Raw genomic sequence first — 18510 nt, forward strand, 5'->3', positions numbered from 1 at the left:
TTTATGGGAAATGAATCAGGATCCGGAGACAACTGCGATAGATTTTCTTTTAAGTCAGGATAGGGAAGAATGTCCTCTTAGCAGATGTAACACACAAGCGGAAATCCAATTATCACATGAGAAACAGAAGCTTAGTGTATTTCTAGAGAGAACCAGAGATGAGAAACAGCGGGTACAATGGCCTGGTGAACGGGTTTGATTGGCATGGAGAAGAAGCAAGGAGGTCAGAGTGGTTGGAGCAGATCTGATTAAAGAGATTTGGGGGTTGGGGATGTAGCTCAGTGGTAGAGCGCTTGCCTAGGAAGCGCAAGGCCCTGGGTTCAGTCCCCAGCTCCGGAAAAAAAGAACCAAAGGGAAAAAAAAAAAAAAAGAAAAGAGATTTGATGGAAAACATCCAGGACCCAGATCACATATCCCTTGGTAAACTTTGACTGGATTTTGGGTTTCACTGAGATATGATAGAATTCCATGAAGGGTAGAAATCAATATATTTAAGAAAAGCGTAGTAACTGATGCTTGTAATCCCAGCACACAGGGAACTAGCTTGGGCAACACAGAAAATTCCAGTCCGGGCTGGGGATTTAGCTCAGTGGTAGAGCGCTTACCTAGGAAGCGCAAGGCCCTGGGTTCGGTCCCCAGCTCCGAAAAAAAGAACCAAAAAAAAAAAAAAAAAGAAAAGAAAATTCCAGTCCAGTCTAGTGCATAAGACCCTGACTCAAAAAAATGGATAAATTAAAATGTCCAAGGGGGATGAAATAGTATGATGACATAGGTGTGATAGCGACACAAATAATGAATCCCATTATGCTAACTTAAAAATCAATGCAAGAAGAACTAAAATCTTCAGAGTATGGCGGGACGGCTCCGTCTGTGAAGTGTTTGAGTTTGAACTTTGGTACCCTAGTCAAGGTGGTGCATGCCTCTGGCCTCAGCACTGGGAAGGAGACGGGAGGATCCTGGGGCATGGTGACTGTCTCAAAGAATAGAATGAAGAGGCTGGGGCGATGCCTCAGTCAATGGAGCACATGTGGGCCCAAGATGAGCTCACCAGCACCACTGTTCCATTCACTAACAATCCCAGTGCTGGGGAGCCGTAAGACAGGCACATCCCTGGAGCTCACGGGCTGACAGCCCAGCCAAGGTGATGAGATTCAGAAGAAACTCTGCCTCAAAGAACAAGGTGGAGAGCAGTTGAGGAATACACCCAACATCAACCTCTGGCCTCCATATGTAGAGGCACATATGGTCAAATATATATACATATTTGTGCACGCACATGTGTGAGCGTGCATACACACAGACACACACACACACACACACACACACACACACACACTTTCCAGTGAAAGGTAGGATGACACAGAAGTCTGTGCTTTTCTCCATTTCTCCCCTAAGCAATACAGTGTTAGTGGCAGGACCATCAGAAGAGAAGGGGATAGTCCAGAGAAGACAGACTTAGAAGCCAAGTTTGGTGTGGGATCTGTGTTTTACGCGCTGACTGGAAATTACAATAGGATTCTGCCGCTCGGTGGAGAGCTCAGGGCTCAAATTGCGTGCTGGGCGAGCATAATTGTTTCTTTGTGTTTTCCCCAGCCTGAGAACAGACGGCCCTTTCTCTCTGTAACCTCAGCACCCAGAAAGGTAGGACTAGCAGATCCTGGTGAAATGAATAAAGACAAAGGTCTGGCCACGTAGAGTGGAACACATCTCAAATCCTGGCGCTCAGGAGTCACTGGCGAGAAGATTGCTGCAAGTTGAGGCCAGTTGGGTTTGTGTCACAGCCTCCAGGCCAGTCAAGGTTACATAGAGTTCCTGTCTCAAAAAACAGAAATGGACAGGGAAATGGGGTTGGGGATTTAGCTCAGTGGTAGAGTGTTTGCCTAGCAAGCGCAAGGCCCTGGGTTCGGTCCCCAGCTCCAAAAAAAAGAAAAGAAAAAAGAAAAAAAAGAAAAGAAAAAACAGAAATGGAACAAGGCAAAAGGCATAGATAAAGTTACCGGGGGTGGGGGGTAGTATGTTCGAGCTGGAAAAAGAAGTTCTAGGGGCTGGAGACGTGGATCAGTGGTTAAGAGCACTGGCTGTTCTTACAGAGGACCAAATAGTAGCCCACAGCAATCTGGAACTCCAGTTTTGAGGGATCCAATGCCTTCTGACCTCCATGGGCACCAGGCATGCAAGTGATACACATACGCACAGGAAAAGCACTTGTACACATAAAATAAATTTAAAAAAATTTTTTTTGTTTTTTATGGAGGTCTTTCTGCGAAACAGTCCTGGCTGTCTGTATAGACCAGGCTGGCCTTGAGCTCACAGAGATCTGTCTGTCCCTGCCTCCCAAGCACTGGAATTAAAGGTGTGCGCCACCACTGCCTGGCTAAAAATTCAAAATAAAATAAGACAAAATAAAATTAAAATTAAAAAGACATGTACTATGGAGCTAGAGCAATGGATCAGTGGCTAAGAACACCAACTGCTCTTCCAGAGGGCCCGGGTTTAATTCCTAGCACTCACGTGGCAGCCCATAAGAGTCTGTAACTCCAAGGTCTGATACCCTCACACAGACATATATGCAGGCAAGACACCAATGCACATAAAATAAAAATAAGTAAGTTATTAAAAAAAAAAGACATGTACCTAAATACTTTTATTGGATGAACAGGACTTACAAGAAGAATGACCATAATTCCTGAGTTAGCCAGGCAGTTCCTGGTTTATTTCTGTCGTTGTTACCTGAGTATTAATATTGCCTTGATTCACTAAACTGTGTCTCCCATTGTGCAGTAAATCTATACATCATTCCTTGTAGAAGGAAGGCCCTTCAAGATCCATCTTGGTTTTGCTTTTTTCTTTGGGTGGGGGAGTTTTGTTTTGTTGCTTTGGATCAAATACAAGGCAAGAACTCTGTTCCTGAACTACACATAACCCGTGGCTGACCTCTCTGTCCATCTCCTCGAAGTCCATTCCCCAGCCGCATGGAAAGACCATATGCACCCTTACCTCCTGGCTTCTTTGCCAAGCGAGGGCTTTCCTTCACCCTGTGCATAACTTCTCCAGAACCCTTCTGACCCTTCAAAACTCTGAGTGCCCAGCATACCCTACAGTTAACTTCAGAACAAAGATGTGCCTTGGCTCCCCACTCATCATCTCTAAGACACAAAGTAATTGTATACTTACTGACCACCTTTTGTTTGGTTTGGTTTGGGTTGGGTTTTTGTTTTTTTTTTTTTTTGTTTTTTTTTTTTTATTCTTTTTTTCGGAGCTGGGGACCGAACCCAGAGCCTTGCGCTTGCTAGGCAAGTGCTCTACCACTGAGCTAAATCCCCAACCCCTGGGTTGGGTTTTTTAAGGCAGGGTTTCTCTGTGTAACAGTCCTGACTGTCTTAGAACTCATTTCATAAACCAGGCTAGCCTTGAACTCACAGAGATCTGCCTGCCTCTACCTCCAGAGTGCTGGGATTAAATGTGTGTACTACCATGCCCAGATTTGTTTTTTTAATTTCTATTTCATGTGCATTAGTGTTTTGTCTGCATGCGTGTCTGTGTGAGGTGCTAAAGCTCTTGGAACTTGAGATACAGTTGGGAGCTGCCATTGGGTGCTGGAAATTGAACCCAGGTCCTCTGGAAGAGCAGCCAGTGCTCTTAACTGCTGAGCCCTTTTCCTAACTCCTGACCACCATTTTTAAGCTTTGAGTGAAGAGTCAACTTTTGAACGAGGAGTCTAAAAAAGAAAATTGTTTCCTGATGTCAGGCTCTGTAATTTGACTGCAATGGTTGGGAACAAAATATTCTTCTCATCCAAAATAATTCCTTCTCATCCATAGAGTCAGAAGTGCATGTCCTGAGCCTCCTTTCAGTGAACATAGTACACTGTTATGGCTCCATAGTTTTCCTTTCTAGTGAGACAGAGTTTTGTTATATGGTCGGAAGTCACTGTGTAGCTTTGGCTAGCCTTGAAAGATCCCCGCTTGACATCAGTGCAGCCATTTCTTAAGAATGAAGATCTTGGGGTTGGGGATTTAGCTCAGCGGTAGAGCGCTTGCCTAGCAAGCACAAGGCCCTGGGTTCGATCCCCAGCTCCGAAAAAAAGAAAAAAAATGAAAATCTTTTAAGCTGGCCCCTGCTTAGCCCCTAGATGTTAGACAATAGACCAGAAAGTACAGAAAGCACATTCCCACCCACTCTCCGGGAAGCTGACCAACCACTATAGATTGTACTACAGGAAGGAGAACATTTGTCAAGTCAGATGTCCTTGGTACTGAAATGGCTGCGTTGATATGGTTGCGGCCTTGTCCCAGGAACTCCAGGACTAGAAACATCTGCCTAGTCAGATATCCTTGGCACCGGAATAGCTGAGCTAATGAGGCTGTGTGACCTTGTGGTGACTATATAGACTGTATGTTCCTGCTGTTCGGGGCTCTCCACATCCCTCCTGCATGAGGACCGTGACGAGCCCCAGTGCACTGGTATCCCTAGTAAACCTCTTGTTTTTACATCAAGATGTGAGTCCCGAGTGTTCGTGGGGTGGTGGGTGTCCTCAGGATTGGAGTGAGAGTCTCCTCAATCTGAGGGTCTTTCAGCCTCAGTTGAGTGGGCTTCTGTCCCAGCCTGAGCTCCTAGCCATGAGCCCTCCTATTTACATCTCTTATTTTCTATACCCTAAATGTCGAGGGCACCATAAGCTTGCTTTCATGCAAGTTTCTATATGTCCCACCTGGCTGAGATGGCTGTGGGCATGCAAATATATTTTTTTTTTTTGGTTCTTTTTTTTTTTTCGGAGCTGGGGACCGAACCCAGGGCCTTGCGCTTCCTAGGTAAGTGCTCTATCACTGAGCTAAATCCCCAGCCCCTATATTTTTTTTTAAATGCAAGTCTCAGGGCTGGAGAGATGATTTAGCAGTTAAAAGTGTTGGTTGCACTTCCAGTGGACCCGGGTTCAATTCCCAGAAGCCACGGCAGCTCACAACTATTTGTAACTCTAGTCCTCATACAGACATATGTGCAGGTCAAACACCAGTAAAATAAAAATGAATATATTAAAAAAAAAATCAAGTCTCCAAGTCCAGCTGTGCCTTCCCCACTTCTTTTCACTGGGATTTACCCCATCAGGAAAAATAAGCGGAGGATTCAGGTCCTGCATCAGACCACTGAGCTCATCGCCCAGGCTTTCTGTGGTAGCATCCGTGGAGGGAAGAGCAGCCTGGCTCGCTAACAACGCAAGCCTCAAGAAGGACCATGCTGGCTGCTTCTACACTGGGGCATCTTTCCCAGAAGCCCTGACTTGAGCCTGCTGGCCTGCCACTGCCTTGCACACTCAGAGCGTTGCTGACCTCCTCTCTCCCCCTTGCTATGGTCCTCTCTGTAGCAACCTCAGTGGGAAGAGTTAGAGAACTGGAGCAAGTGTCCATGCTGTCATCCAGAGACGGTCCCTTCCATCCTCGAATCCTGTGACTGGGACAGCAGTGAGGTGCACTGTTTTCAACGAGGTGCCTCTCCTAACTAGCCAGACGCTGCCACGTTAGGCCTCTAAGTCAAAAGAACACAAATTGAGAAATAAGAAGAGTTAGGGAATGAAACCTTTTCTTCACAGAATGTTCCTACACATTTTATATGACTTGGTCTGCCCCTACCACAACCAGCTGTCAGAGAAGGGTTGAAGCACCCTTTAATATCTTCGTCCCTACATGACAGCCGGCCTGGTAGCTTTATACATCAGGAAGATGAGCTCTAAAGAGAGCTCAGGAAGATGAGAAGGGTGAAGAAGGGGCAGATGCTGATAAAGGTTCCTGCTGTGTCCCACTTCACAACTTTACTTGCCTAAATCATTACGGTAACACAGCCAGAAGTAAGAGAGGGTCTGTAATCAGACACAGCAGCGTGCACTTGTGTTCTCGACACTTGGGACACAGAGCAGGAGGATTGTGTGGCATAGTGGCACATGTTGTTGTAAAACTATAAAAAAAATTTTTAAAAAGTAAGGTTGTCTTTTATCTCCCTATGTCTGGCACCTCAGTGCCCCATATCTTGGTGGAAATACATACCAACTCCACAGCGGCCCAGTGTCTCCTGCCGCTGCACTTTCCTACACTCAAACGGTCGCATAAAAGAACACACAACACAATAACTTTTGACCCAATTGGAAGATATAATTGCTCACCTAAACATACAAAGCCCAGTACCATCCATCCCTTAAGAACATTAATAACAAGCTGTAAATACACAGAGCGGAATCTTAACGTCACCTGCCATGGCTTCTCGCCCTCTCCCTTCTGTCTTTTCTTCCTTTCCGTTCCAGTCTCCTCCTCTTCCTTCAAACTTCTCTCCTGCCCATCCTTCCTTCTCCTCCAATGACAGGCCTCCTTCTATCCTGTACCTGCCCCTCACCTGTATTTTACAAATTCAATGGGGAGAAGGTTCTGGTGAAGTCACCTGAGTCCTGAGTGACTAGGCAGCTGTCCTTGGGGCAATGGAATTAGCATCAAAATACAGATAACTCCAGGGCAAACCACAACAGGCACATACCTGTAGTTTTAGTACTTGGGATGAAGGGACATCCTGAGTTCAATTCCCAGCAACCACGTGGTGGCTCACAACCATCTGTAGTAGCATCTGATGCCTTCTTCTAGCTTGGGGGTGTACATGCAGATAGAGCACTGGTATACATAAAATAAACAAATAAATCTTTAAAAAGCAGCAACAGCAAAGTACAGGATAGCTACTTCGTGACTCAACCAGGCTATCCATGCATAGAATTGAAAGAGTTGGGGCAAGTGGAAGTGTTGTAGGACCTGAAATTCAGAATAACTAAATATGCCTACTCAGCAGCTTGGCTGCATACCTTTCAGCCTGATACACAGGGCCTCCACCTGCTGACTGTCAAAACAGGCTCCCAAAACATTTGTCATCGTTTGATGACAATCTGTACTCTTAGCAAGCAGTGAATGTATGCACAGTGGATGTTTGAAATGTCTATAAGGAAGTTGGCCTGGTTGATATCATTAAATTTTTTTTATTTTGTTTTTTAAGGTGTCCTGGAACTAGCTTTGTAGACCAGGCTAGCCTGGACCTCACAGAGATCTGTCTGCCTCTGCCTCTGCCTCCCAATTTCTGGGATTAAAGGAGTGTGCCACCATGCCCGGTTTTTTAATATAATTTTGAGAGGATGGACTTTGATACTTTCCTGAATTTGAATCCTGTCTCTCTGCCCATTACCACTGCTAAGAATTTGTCCAAGTTCAGAAGAGCTGGTGAGATAAACCCATGGTAAAAGTACTTGCGGTGCAAGGCTGATTTCTGAATTTGATCTCCAAACCCCCTGGCGGAAGAAGAGAATCAGCTCCTGAAAGTTGTCTTGTGACCTCCGCATGTACTACGACACATGCTGCCCACACCACCACAACTTTAAAGTGAAAATCCAAAATAAGCCAGACCAGCAAGATGGTTCCACAGATAAAGTACTTGCTGCTTTTGGAACTCACTGAGTGGAAGGAAAACCAGTTCCTGCGAGCTGTCCTCTGATGTCCACACACATTACATGGCATGCGTACACATTCCTGCACATGCACACATGTACACGATAATAAGTGAATGTAAAACTTTTAAATTAAAAGTGTTAATAAATAATATATCCAGGTTAAAGCTGGGCACAGTGGCTGACCATGGTAATCCTAGCTTCTAGGACCTGAAGTAGGAGGATTGCTTCTAGTTCTAAGTGAGCCTAGGCAATGGGGTGAGAACCTGTCTCAAAAAAGAAACAGCCAGAAGAAGAATCTCAGCTATTACCTTCCTGTATATATTACGTGATAATACCTAATTCAAACAGTCTTGGGGTGAGGATGAAACTCAGTTCAGTCCTTGCCTAGTCTACACAAAGCTCTTAATTCTATCCCAGCACTGTGTAAGACCAGGAGTCTGGGGCTGGAGAGAGAACAAGGTGCTTAAGAACACTGCCTATTCTTCCAGAGTACCTGGGATTGGTTCCTAGCATCTACCATCTGTCCAGTTCCAGGAGGGTCCTACTTCCCTCTTCTGGCCAATATGGGCACTGCAGTCACATGTGCGCACACATTCCTACACATAATTTAAAATATTAAAAATTAAGTTGTTATAGGTTCCGTTGTGTGTAGCACGAAGCACTAGGATATTTATGTTATTTGAACCAGTGGCTCCAATTTTCTAGAGACCAATAGGTTTTGAGAGCAAGGGGCAAATAAACAGAGTTTGTCACTGCTCAACACGAGAGTCGAGAGTCTGTTACCTCACAGGTCATGGGACAAATAGAGTTGCACTAGGATGAGTACAACGGGCTCAAGTGCAGATGGACTCGGGGTCTGTCCCATTTCATGGAGGTGAGTAGTAAGTGGACCTGCGTATCAGGAGTAATTAGCTGAAGACTGTTCTTTGAGCTCAGCGAGTACTTTACTACTGTAATCAAATGGAAGGAATTCAGAAAAAGGTTAACCCGATGCATATTTAATGATATGTGTAATTGCTATGGTGCTGCATGATAATTAGGCCTTAAATGTTAACTGCTTATGTAAATGACTGTAATTGGGTATTTTCACACAGCCAACACATTTTTTCACTGTGTCTCTGCTCATTTTATTAATTTTCTAGAATCTATAATCATGTCAAGGACATTTTTCTCTGCAACTCTACTATTTAATCTTGTACTCACAAACACACTCTTCAAAATGACATAGTAAAGTACCAAAATAGCTTTTGTTTAAGGCTCTCTGTATATACTGTGGTTGTTAGTGGTGGGGGTGGTGGTAGGGTGTGTGTGTGTGTGTGTGTGTGTGTGTGTGTATTTTCATTTTAGTCCTAGGAAACCCCTTCAAGGGGGTGGTATTACCTCCATGCAGTGATGCAGAGACCAATGCATTGAGAACGTAAGCCAGCAGCTCAGTGCAGAGTCAAGCTTCTCGGCCACATGCTGACCACTGCTTTGTAAAAATTAGTTTAGGAGGTAGAATGGCTCTGAGAAATCCAGAAGATATTTAGAAGGTATCCATAGAGAAACTTTGGGGGCTGGTGTTCTCTGTGTAGCCCTGGCTGTCCCAGCACATGGAAGGCAGAGGTAGACATGTCTCTGTGAGTTGAGGCTAACCTGGTCTATATATAATGAGTTCCAGAACATCCAGGGCTGCATAGAGTGTCCCTGTCTCATATTGCCTCCCACCAAAGGAGGAAATAATTATTAGCTTGGCATGGGTGGGGCATGCCTTTTATCTCAGCACTAAGAGGTAGAGGCAGGTGGATCTTTGTGAGTTCAAGGCCAGCCTGGTCTACAAAATGAGCTCCAGGACAGCTGGGACTACATAGAGAGACTCTGTCTCAAAAAAAAGAAAAAAAAAAAAAGAAAGAAGAGGGGTGGGGTGGGATGGCACACACCACTAATCCCAGCGAAAACAGCTATAACAAACATGAATAATAAGGAAACCTGGTGAGCTTTAGGGCTTCCCCCCCCCCCCACTTTAGACTTTTTCATATGGTCCAGGCTGGCCTCAAACTTTCAAGGGCTGGGATGACAAGTGTCTGCCACAACACCTGACTCACTTATGTTAGAGGTAACTGTTGAACTAGTGCATGGAAGACGGTTGCCGAGTGGTCTTCTGCTGGAAAGCAGTGCTGTCAGATTTGCACTGTGGCGGCTCACTGTGTTTGTGGTGTCTAGAACTTTGTAGAAAAGATGGCCGGTGAAGGTATCGGACAACAGATGCAGGGGCTCACATCAACCTGCCTGTTTCTCTGACCTTACCTCAGAGCAGGCGAAGCCCTTTATTCTTATATGATGTGCATTAATGTTAGTGATTAGTATCTACAGATATAACAGCTTAAGATCAACCCACCAGGAAGAAGCAACCTATTGGAGTGAAAGGATTTCCCACAAGGATAGATAAAACGGGATGCAATCCTCTGTGGAGAGGGAGAGCGCTCTTGGGGGACAGAGGCAGTAGTGTAGCAGCGGAGGCTTCCAGAGAGACTTCTCCAACCATGCCATCGTTCTGGCACAGTACAGAGTGTTTTGCCGAAGTCCATCTTCCCCGTGCTCAGACAGTCTGGGCAGAGGTCCTTTATCTCGTACCCTGGTGTGGTTGGTGCTGTTGTTTTGAGATAGAATCCCATCATGCTGTTCCCTGGTGGCCTGGAACTCTGGATCCAAGCGGTCATGCCTGTGCCTACCAAATAGCTTGAGTTATAGCAGCGTGCACTCCTTTGCTTTTTAAGCAGACGTATCCATGAGTTAGAGCAGCGTGTACTCCTTTGCTTTTTAAGCGGACATATTCCCGAGGTGTAGATATTGCTGCACCTTGCATTTACTCCAACACAGTGGTGTCTTCATGGAAATCTAGAATGGTGGAATCTAGCAGAATACGGGACTTAGCTGGTTTTGTTTCACAGTAAGACCATACTGATCCTAGAAGTTGATGACTTGGTTTTGTTTTGTCTTGTTTTCCCTCATGTTCAGACATAAAGAATTGAACAGGGCTAGCCAGATTGCTTGCTGGGGAAAGGTGCTTACAGTCAAACCCGATGACCTGAATCTGATTCCTGGGACCCACATGGTGGAAGGAGAATACTGAATCCCCCAGTTTGCTCTCTGACTTCCACATGTGTGCCATGGCACACACATGGGCATCTGAATACACATGTGATTAAATAAAAAGATGTAATTTTACAAAAAGAATTAAATAGGACCAAATGTGGTGGTACACAGCTACACTTAGGAGGTAGCACTTAGGAGGTGAGAAGTTCAAGGCCAGGCTTAGCTACATAATGAGTTTGAGAATAGCCTGGGCTACATCGGACCCTCTCTCAAAAGAAATGACATAAACACACACACACACACACACACACACACACACACACACACACACACACACACATACACACCCTCAGAAAAACCAAAACAAAGAGAATAGGGTTGGAGGGATTGGGGATTTAACTCAGTGGTAGAGCGCTTGCCTAGGAAGCGCAAGGCCCTGGGTTCGGTCCCCAGCTCCGAAAAAAAGAACCAAAAAAAAAAAAAAAAAAAAAACAAAAAAACAAAAAACAGTTTAGTGAACATTTCCGAATACCTAGCTAGACGAGAGTTTTAAATGTCCCCTCGGGGGTTGGGGATTTAGCTCAGTGGTAGAGCGCTTGCCTAGGAAGCGCAAGGCCCTGGGTTCGGTCCCCAGCTCCGAAAAAAAAAAAAAAAGAACCAAAAAAAAATGTCCCCAAGGTGAGGTTAAGGTGATGAAAATGATGATTACCCTGTTGCCTCCTATATATTATATGCATGTATTGAGACATCACAGTCACCTCCCACACGCAAACGAGTGGAGTTGTTATGTTAACTGAAAGGCAGAGGCACGTGTCTCTCTGAGTTCCAGGCCAGCCTGGTCTACACAGAGACTTCCAGGACAGCCAGGGCTACATAGAGAGACCCTGTCTCAAAGTAAATAAACAGCAGGCTGGAGAGATGGCTCAATGGTTAAGAGCGCTGACTGTTCTTCCAGAGGTTCAGAGGTCCCGAGTTCAATTTCCAGCAAACTACATGGTGGCTCACAACCTTCTATAATTAGATCTGGTGCACTGTATACATAATAAATCTTTTTTTAAAAAAAATGGTTGAATTAGGGGAAAGCTGGAGGAAGCCGAGGAAGAGAGCAGCCCTGTAGGAAGACCAGCTGTCTAAATTAACCTGGATCCCCGAGATCTCTCAGACACTGGATCACCAGCCAGGCAGCATACACCAGCTGAGATGAGGCCCCCAACACATACACAGCAGAGGACTCCTGGGTCTGGGTTCAGTCAGAGAAGATGCACCTAACCCTCAAGAGACTGGAGGCTCCAGGAAGTTTAGAGGGCTGGTGGGATGGGGGGTGGGGACATCCTCGTGGAGATGGGGCAAGGGTGGGGAGGAGGTATGGGATGTGGAACAGCTGGAGAGTAGACCAGGAGGGAATAAAATCTGGAGTGTAAAAATAATTTTTTTAAAAGTAAATAAATAGATAAAATAATAAATAAATAGAATAAAAGCACATGACTTTAATCTCAGCACTTGGGAGACAGAGGCAAGTGGATAAGACCCTATCTCAAAAATAAATAGAAAACAAATTGGGAGGTTTCTGAGATGCTTCATTTTATAGAACTTTTTAGGCTAAGCATTAAGAACATTTTAAATCCAGCCATAGAAGGCAAAGTGAAAACGAGATCTTGAAACCAGGTGGGACTATTAGAACCTCGAATCCTGGCAGTTATTTTTAATTTTTTTGAGAGAGTCTCATGTAGCCCATACTGGTTTCTAATGGTTATGTAGCTGAGGATGAGCCTACACTTCTACTCTGGAAGGAGGCAAGAGAGTCAGGACTTCTAGACCATCCTTGGCTATAGTTATTTGGAGGCTAGCATGGGCTAATTAAGACTTTGTCTCAAAAGGCAAAAACAAAATAAGTAAAATGCACATTAGACAGTGACACAGGAGGGAGAGAGTGGTCAGTGCTTACTGCACAGAGGACCTCTTCTGGTCTCCAGGGCTCCTGTGTATGCATGGTACACACAAGCTTACACAGGCAAACACATATATACATAAGAAAATTTTGATCTTTTAAAAATTATATTTAAAGGGCTGGAGAGATGGCTCAGCAGTTAAGAGCACTGACTGCTCTTTCAGAGGTCGTGAGTTCAAATCCCAGCAACCACATGGTGGCTCACAACCATCTGTAATGGGATCTGATACCTCTTCTGGTGTGTCTGAAGACAGCTACAGTGTACTCACATTCATAAAATAAATAATTCTAAAAAATTATATTTAAACATTTTATTTGTGCAGGGTAAGAAGCCTGCCAAGTGCTTGTGGAGTGGAGGGAATTACTTACAATAGAAGTTGGTTCTTTCTAAGTTCTGTAAGTCCCAGAGAAGGAGGAGACTTGGGTTCTTGGGGTTGGTGGCAGGTATCTTTAAACCCTGAGCAGCTCACAGGCAAAGTATGTATGTATGTAGAGGAGGAGGAGGAAGAGGCCCAGGCATGGTGACACTTTTTATCCCAGCACTCAGAAGGTAAGACCAGCCTAGTGAACACAGTGACTCTTTTTGTTTGTTTGTTCATAGTGTTTTGTTTTAGAGACAGGGACTTACAATGTGGTTCTGAAACTCACAGAGATCTACCTGCCTCTGTCTCCTGAGTGCTGGGATTAAAGGGGTGCACACCATGCCTGGCCTGGAGGGTCTTTTTCAATTCAGCAAAACTTAATCTATAAATCCTAAAAAACCCATGAGTCCCCTCTGACACAGCCCTAGACAGACATGCCCTAGCCTACTCATCCTACGAGAGACTACTGATATTTCCATATGTCTGGCTCGGGGATCCTCTATTTTGTATCTTCTCAGCAGGGAGTTTGACTCTTCCAGAGGTTAAAAAGGACCCTGTACCCCTCACTGTTTATTTTCATTTCCAGCATATTAGGGAGGAGGAGTGACTTGAGTAAGATCCTTGGAAAGTCTTCAGGGCACTGTGTAATCCTGCAGAGAGCAGGACTCTAAACCTCGGAATCTATCCTGTCTCATTCTACTTTAAGTCGTTTAGAAAATGAGACTTAAAGTAGAGCAATCATTGGCTGTTAGGAAGCATTTTCCCACAGGACAGTAATATAGACCCCACTTCTGTTGCGACTTCCCTGTGTTGCATTGATTCATGACCACTCTGTGCTTTTCAGGATGCAGTTACTACTTTAGCCACTAGGTGGCACAAATTCACAGGAGTCCATTTGAACGTCCCTAACAGGTCCCAAAAAGCATTTGTTGCTGAGTGGCACCAATGAAGGAACAGTATGGGGAGATCAGGTTTATTTGGCCTAAAATTCCAGTGTACAAGTGAAGCTGCATTTTTTTAAAATTCAGGTCAAAATTTTGGATAAGAAAAAGAAAAAATGTTGGAAATCCCAGCACTTGGGAAACGGAAGCAGGAAGATTGTCATAAATTCAAGCCCGGCCTAGACTACTTAGTCTACTTAGTTCGGGGCTAACCTGAGCTAGTGTGTAACAGAAAGAGATTCTGTTACAAACGAACATGTTGTCTCTCTCTTTTTTTTTTTTTTCTTTTTTTCGGAGCTGGGGACCGAACCCAGGGCCTACCACTGAGCTAAATCCCCAACCCCGAACATATTGTCTTTTTTTTTTTTTTTTTTTTGGTTCTTTTTTTTTCGGAGCTGGGGACCGAACCCAGGGTCTTGCGCTTCCTAGGCAAGCGCTCTACCACTGAGTTAAACCCCCAACCCCCCCGAACATATTGTCTTAAAAAATACATAGGAAGCGGGCTTAGAGAGACAATCGTTCAGTAGTTAAGAGCACTTGCTGCTTTTTCAAAGGACCAGAGTTCAGATTTTGACAATCCCCCATTCCTGGCACGCATAAACACAACATGCACGCGCGGGTGCAACCCCCCCCCACACCTAAATAAAAAATGGTACAAATAAATCTTTTTTTAAAAATGCGGGGGTTGGGGATTTAGCTCAGTGGTAGAGCGCTTGCCTAGCAAGCGCAAGGCCCTGGGTTCGGTCCCCAGCTCCGAAAAATAGAAAAAAAAATGCGTACCAGAAGGAGAGATAAGTACAAGAGATATAAAAATCTGAGAAAGAAGACTATAAAATTAGTTTATTAATCCTTGCCTTTAATCCCAGCACTTGGGAGGCTGAGGCAAGAATACCAATTATGACTTCTAGGTCAGGCTGAGCTGCATATATGAATTCAGCTAGTCTAGGTTAGGGAGACGATTGTAAAGACAGACAGACAGACAGACAGACAGACAGACAGACAGACCAACCAACAGGCAAACAGACAAAGGCAAAAACAAAACCAGAGCTGGGATTGAAGCTTAGTTGGCAGAATGACCATGAAGCTTTGCTTCAGTCTTTAGCATGATGTAGCTGGGTGGGCACTCAGCACTCAGAGGCAAGAAGCAGGGGAGTTCAAGGTCATTCTCAACTGTATAAGACTCAAAACTACCAACAAGATCCTGGTGGAGGGGCCACTCAGTCTGCAAAGCACATAGCAAGCATGAGAAGTTGAGTTTGATACCCAGTACTCATGTAAAGAAAATGGTGCCATCTCAGTGCTGGGGAGGCAGAGACAGCAGGGCCCCTGGGACTCTCCTGTCAGCCAGCCTGGCCCATTAGTAAGCTCCAGGCTGGTGAGAAGTCCATGTCTCCGAAGAGGTGGATAGTACTCCTAAGGATGATATCCAAGATTGTCCTTCCATCTCCACACACAGGCGCACACATGCACGTGTGCACACACGTTAAAAATGACAACACATGAATATGAATTGAGAGATGAATTTGTTGGGTGTGGTGGCACATGCATGTAATCCCAGAGCTTGAGAGACAGAGGCAGGTGGATCTCTGTGAACTCAAGACCATCCTGGTCTACATGATGATAGTTCCAGGCTAGCCATAGCTACATAGAGAGACCCTTTCTCAAAGCTTCAAAGTAGTAGCAATAGCAGTATTAATAGTAGTAGTAATAGCAGTAGTAGTAATAGTAGTAGTAGCAGTTGTAGTAGTAGCGATAGTAGTAGTAGCAGTAGAAGTAGCGGTAGTAATAGTAGCAATAGTAGTAGTAGCTGTTGTAGTACTAGTAACAGCAGTAGTAATAGTAATAGTAGTAGTAGCAGTTGTAGTAGTAGCAGTAATGGTAATAGTAGTAGCAGCAGTAGTAGTAATAGTAGTAGCAATAGTAATAGTAGTAGTAGTAGCAGCAGCCGCAGTAGTAGCAGTAGTAGTAATAGTACTAGCAGTTGTAGCAGTAGTAATAGTAGTAATAGTGTTGTAGTGGCAGTGGTAGTCATAGTAATATAATGAACAGAAGGAGATGAATTCAAGCTTCACCAACAATCACAGGGTGGGCCCTTTTTGATTTGCCTTTTCTAAAAACCCAATAGCACCTTGGGGCTGGAGAGGGCTCAGTCCTTAAGGGGTACTACTTTTGCAGAGGACTTGAATTTGGTTCTTAGCATCCATGTTGGGCAGTTCTGTAACTCCAACTCCAATTCCAGGAGCATCGGATGCCTCTGTCCTCTGTGGGCACATACACAATTTAAAAAATAAGTCGTAAATTAAAAAGAATTGGGGTTGGGGATTTAGCTCAGCGGTAGAACGCTTGCCTAGCAAGCGCAAGGCCCTGGGTTTGATCCCCAGCTCTGAAAAAAAGAAAAGGAAAAAAAAGTAAAAAAGAATCCAGTAGCAACCTTTATGTAAAAATGAAGATTACCTTAGTCTTTCATACAAAAGGAGTCAGTCATGGTGTCACAGTTTTATAATCTCAGCTACTCAGGAAGATCACAAGTTCAAAGCCAGCAGCCTAGGAAAGTTAGGCTGTGTCTCAAAGTAAAAACAGAAAAGGACTTGAGATGTGGAGCACTTGGATGGTACATGCAAGCCCCTGGGAGCCTTCTCTTTCACTAGGGGAAAAAAAAAAGCTGAACTCTGCCACCCTTAACTGTCCATTCCGATGGGACATCAACAATGCATAGTTTGAGAGCTTACAACAAACATGATGTTCTGTTATACAAAGCAATATGTAAAGTGACACAAATTCTTAGGGGCACTACAGATTTTCAAGGACAAGAACCAGGAACTACACTTGATAGAGAAATAGTCCTCGAGATGGTTTGAAGCCTGTTGTATGAACTTGGGAATGGAATTCTGAGAGTGGGAGGGAGGGGGAACATAGACTCTTAACCTGTCCTAGGCAAATATGTCAATAAGTAAAGGGTTTATGGCCCCATGTCCTAAGGAACTGTTGGAAAATGGCTGAATCTAATCGCTGGGGAAACACTTGAGGTCAGAATCTGTTGGGTAGCATTTAAAAAGCATCCAGAATGGGAAGTGGGGGTAGAGAGTGGTTAGGGCTGCTGCTGCCCCTAAGCCCACCCCTGCACAACTTTGGAGTGCAGGAAAGGAGGAATGTTAATGCTTGCTCAGCAAGCCCAGATCTTCAGAAGGCGATGTCAGTTTATTTAAGACAAAATTTCTATCTAGCACAGGCTAGTCTTATACTCACTATGTAGCCCAGGTTGTCTTCAAACTCATGGCATGTCTCCTGCCTCAGTTGCCTGAGTAGGGGCATTGCAAGCATGTGCCACCAAAACCAGCTTGGTCAGTTTTGATTCAGTCAGTTATAGCTTAAAAATTAAGAAACAGGGAGCTGGAGAGATGGCTCAGTGGTTAAGAGCACTGACTGCTCTTCCTGAGGTCCTGAGTTCAATTCCCAGCACCCACATGGTGGCTCACAACCATCTGTAATGGGATCTGGTGCCCTCTTCTGGTGTCTGAAGACAGCTAGCTATAATGTACTCACATACATAAAAATAAATAAATCTTTTTTAAAAATTAAGAAGTGGACTGGAGAGATGACTCAGCACTGAAGAATACCTGTTGCTCTTGTAGAGGACCCACATTCAGTCCTCAGCCCCTCATGTCAGCTCACAACCACAGATACCAGATGGATATACAGCATATTCAAACATGAAGACAAAACACAGATGCACCACAAATAACTACGAAGATGAGGAAACAGTTATATATTTGCTACATATTTTGTGTCTACAATATTTTAGATTTATTTTTGTTATTTTAATTTATGTGGATGTGGGTATGTGCAAATGAATGCCACATGCGTGTGGGTACCTGTGGAAACCAGAAGAGGGCAAAGGTCCCTTGGAACAAGAGTTACAGATGGTTATGTGGGTGCTAAGAACCAAACTCAGTTTCTCTGGAAGTTCCTCTCTAGCCCTTTATATTTTTATATTTTATATTTATATTTAACAAAATGACACTTTTTAAGAAAAAAACCTTTTCTTGTAGCCCCTTTTTTAACTTTATATTTTGCTTAGTATTTAGTTAGGGTTTTATTGCTGTGAACCGTCACCAGGACCAAGGCAACTCCTATAAGGACAACATTTAATTGGGGCTGGCTTTCAGGTTCAGAGGGTCAGTCCATTATCATCAAGGCGGGAGCCTGGCAGCATTCAGGCAGGCATGGTGCAGGAGGAGCTGAGAGGTCTACATGAAAAGGCTGAAGGCTGCTAGAAGGATACTGGCTTCCAGGCAGCTAGGACAAAGCCCACTCCCACAGTGACACACCTACTCCAACAAGGCTACACCTTCCAATAGTGTCACTCCCTAGACCAAACATATACAAACCATCACACTTAGCTTACAAAAAACTTCACTGTGAAGTTTTCCTATGTACAGCTCATACTTGAATTTTCCCCTCCCCACCTCTTTTCTCTAAAGCAGGTCCCACTTCTCCTCGATAGTTGTTTGCTTGAGACAGGAGTTGTCTTCTGAGACAGGGTCTCACTTTGTAGCCAAGGTTGGCAGAGAGCTCACTGTGTAGTCCTTGCTGGCTGGAGGAATTCATGGCAGGCAGTTTTCTGCCTCGACTGTCCAGTGCTAGGATCCATAGTGCCTGGCTTTGAAGCCATCCTCCTAACAGCCCACAAGCACAGCCATGGACTCAACGTCA

The 18510-nt window shown here is 44.5% G+C and overlaps 1 protein-coding gene across 2 annotated transcripts in view; it reads left to right on the plus strand.

Annotated features, from left to right (window-relative positions):
• Acaca (acetyl-CoA carboxylase alpha) overlaps positions 1–18510 on the plus strand; it is a 262246-nt gene that overhangs the window by 1303 nt on the left and 242433 nt on the right. The window lies entirely within an intron of this gene.

The sequence above is a fragment of the Rattus norvegicus genome, chromosome 10 (assembly GCF_021556685.1).
Source record: "Rattus norvegicus strain SHRSP/BbbUtx chromosome 10, alternate assembly SHRSP_T2T, whole genome shotgun sequence".
NCBI classification, from domain to species: Eukaryota; Metazoa; Chordata; class Mammalia; order Rodentia; family Muridae; genus Rattus; species Rattus norvegicus.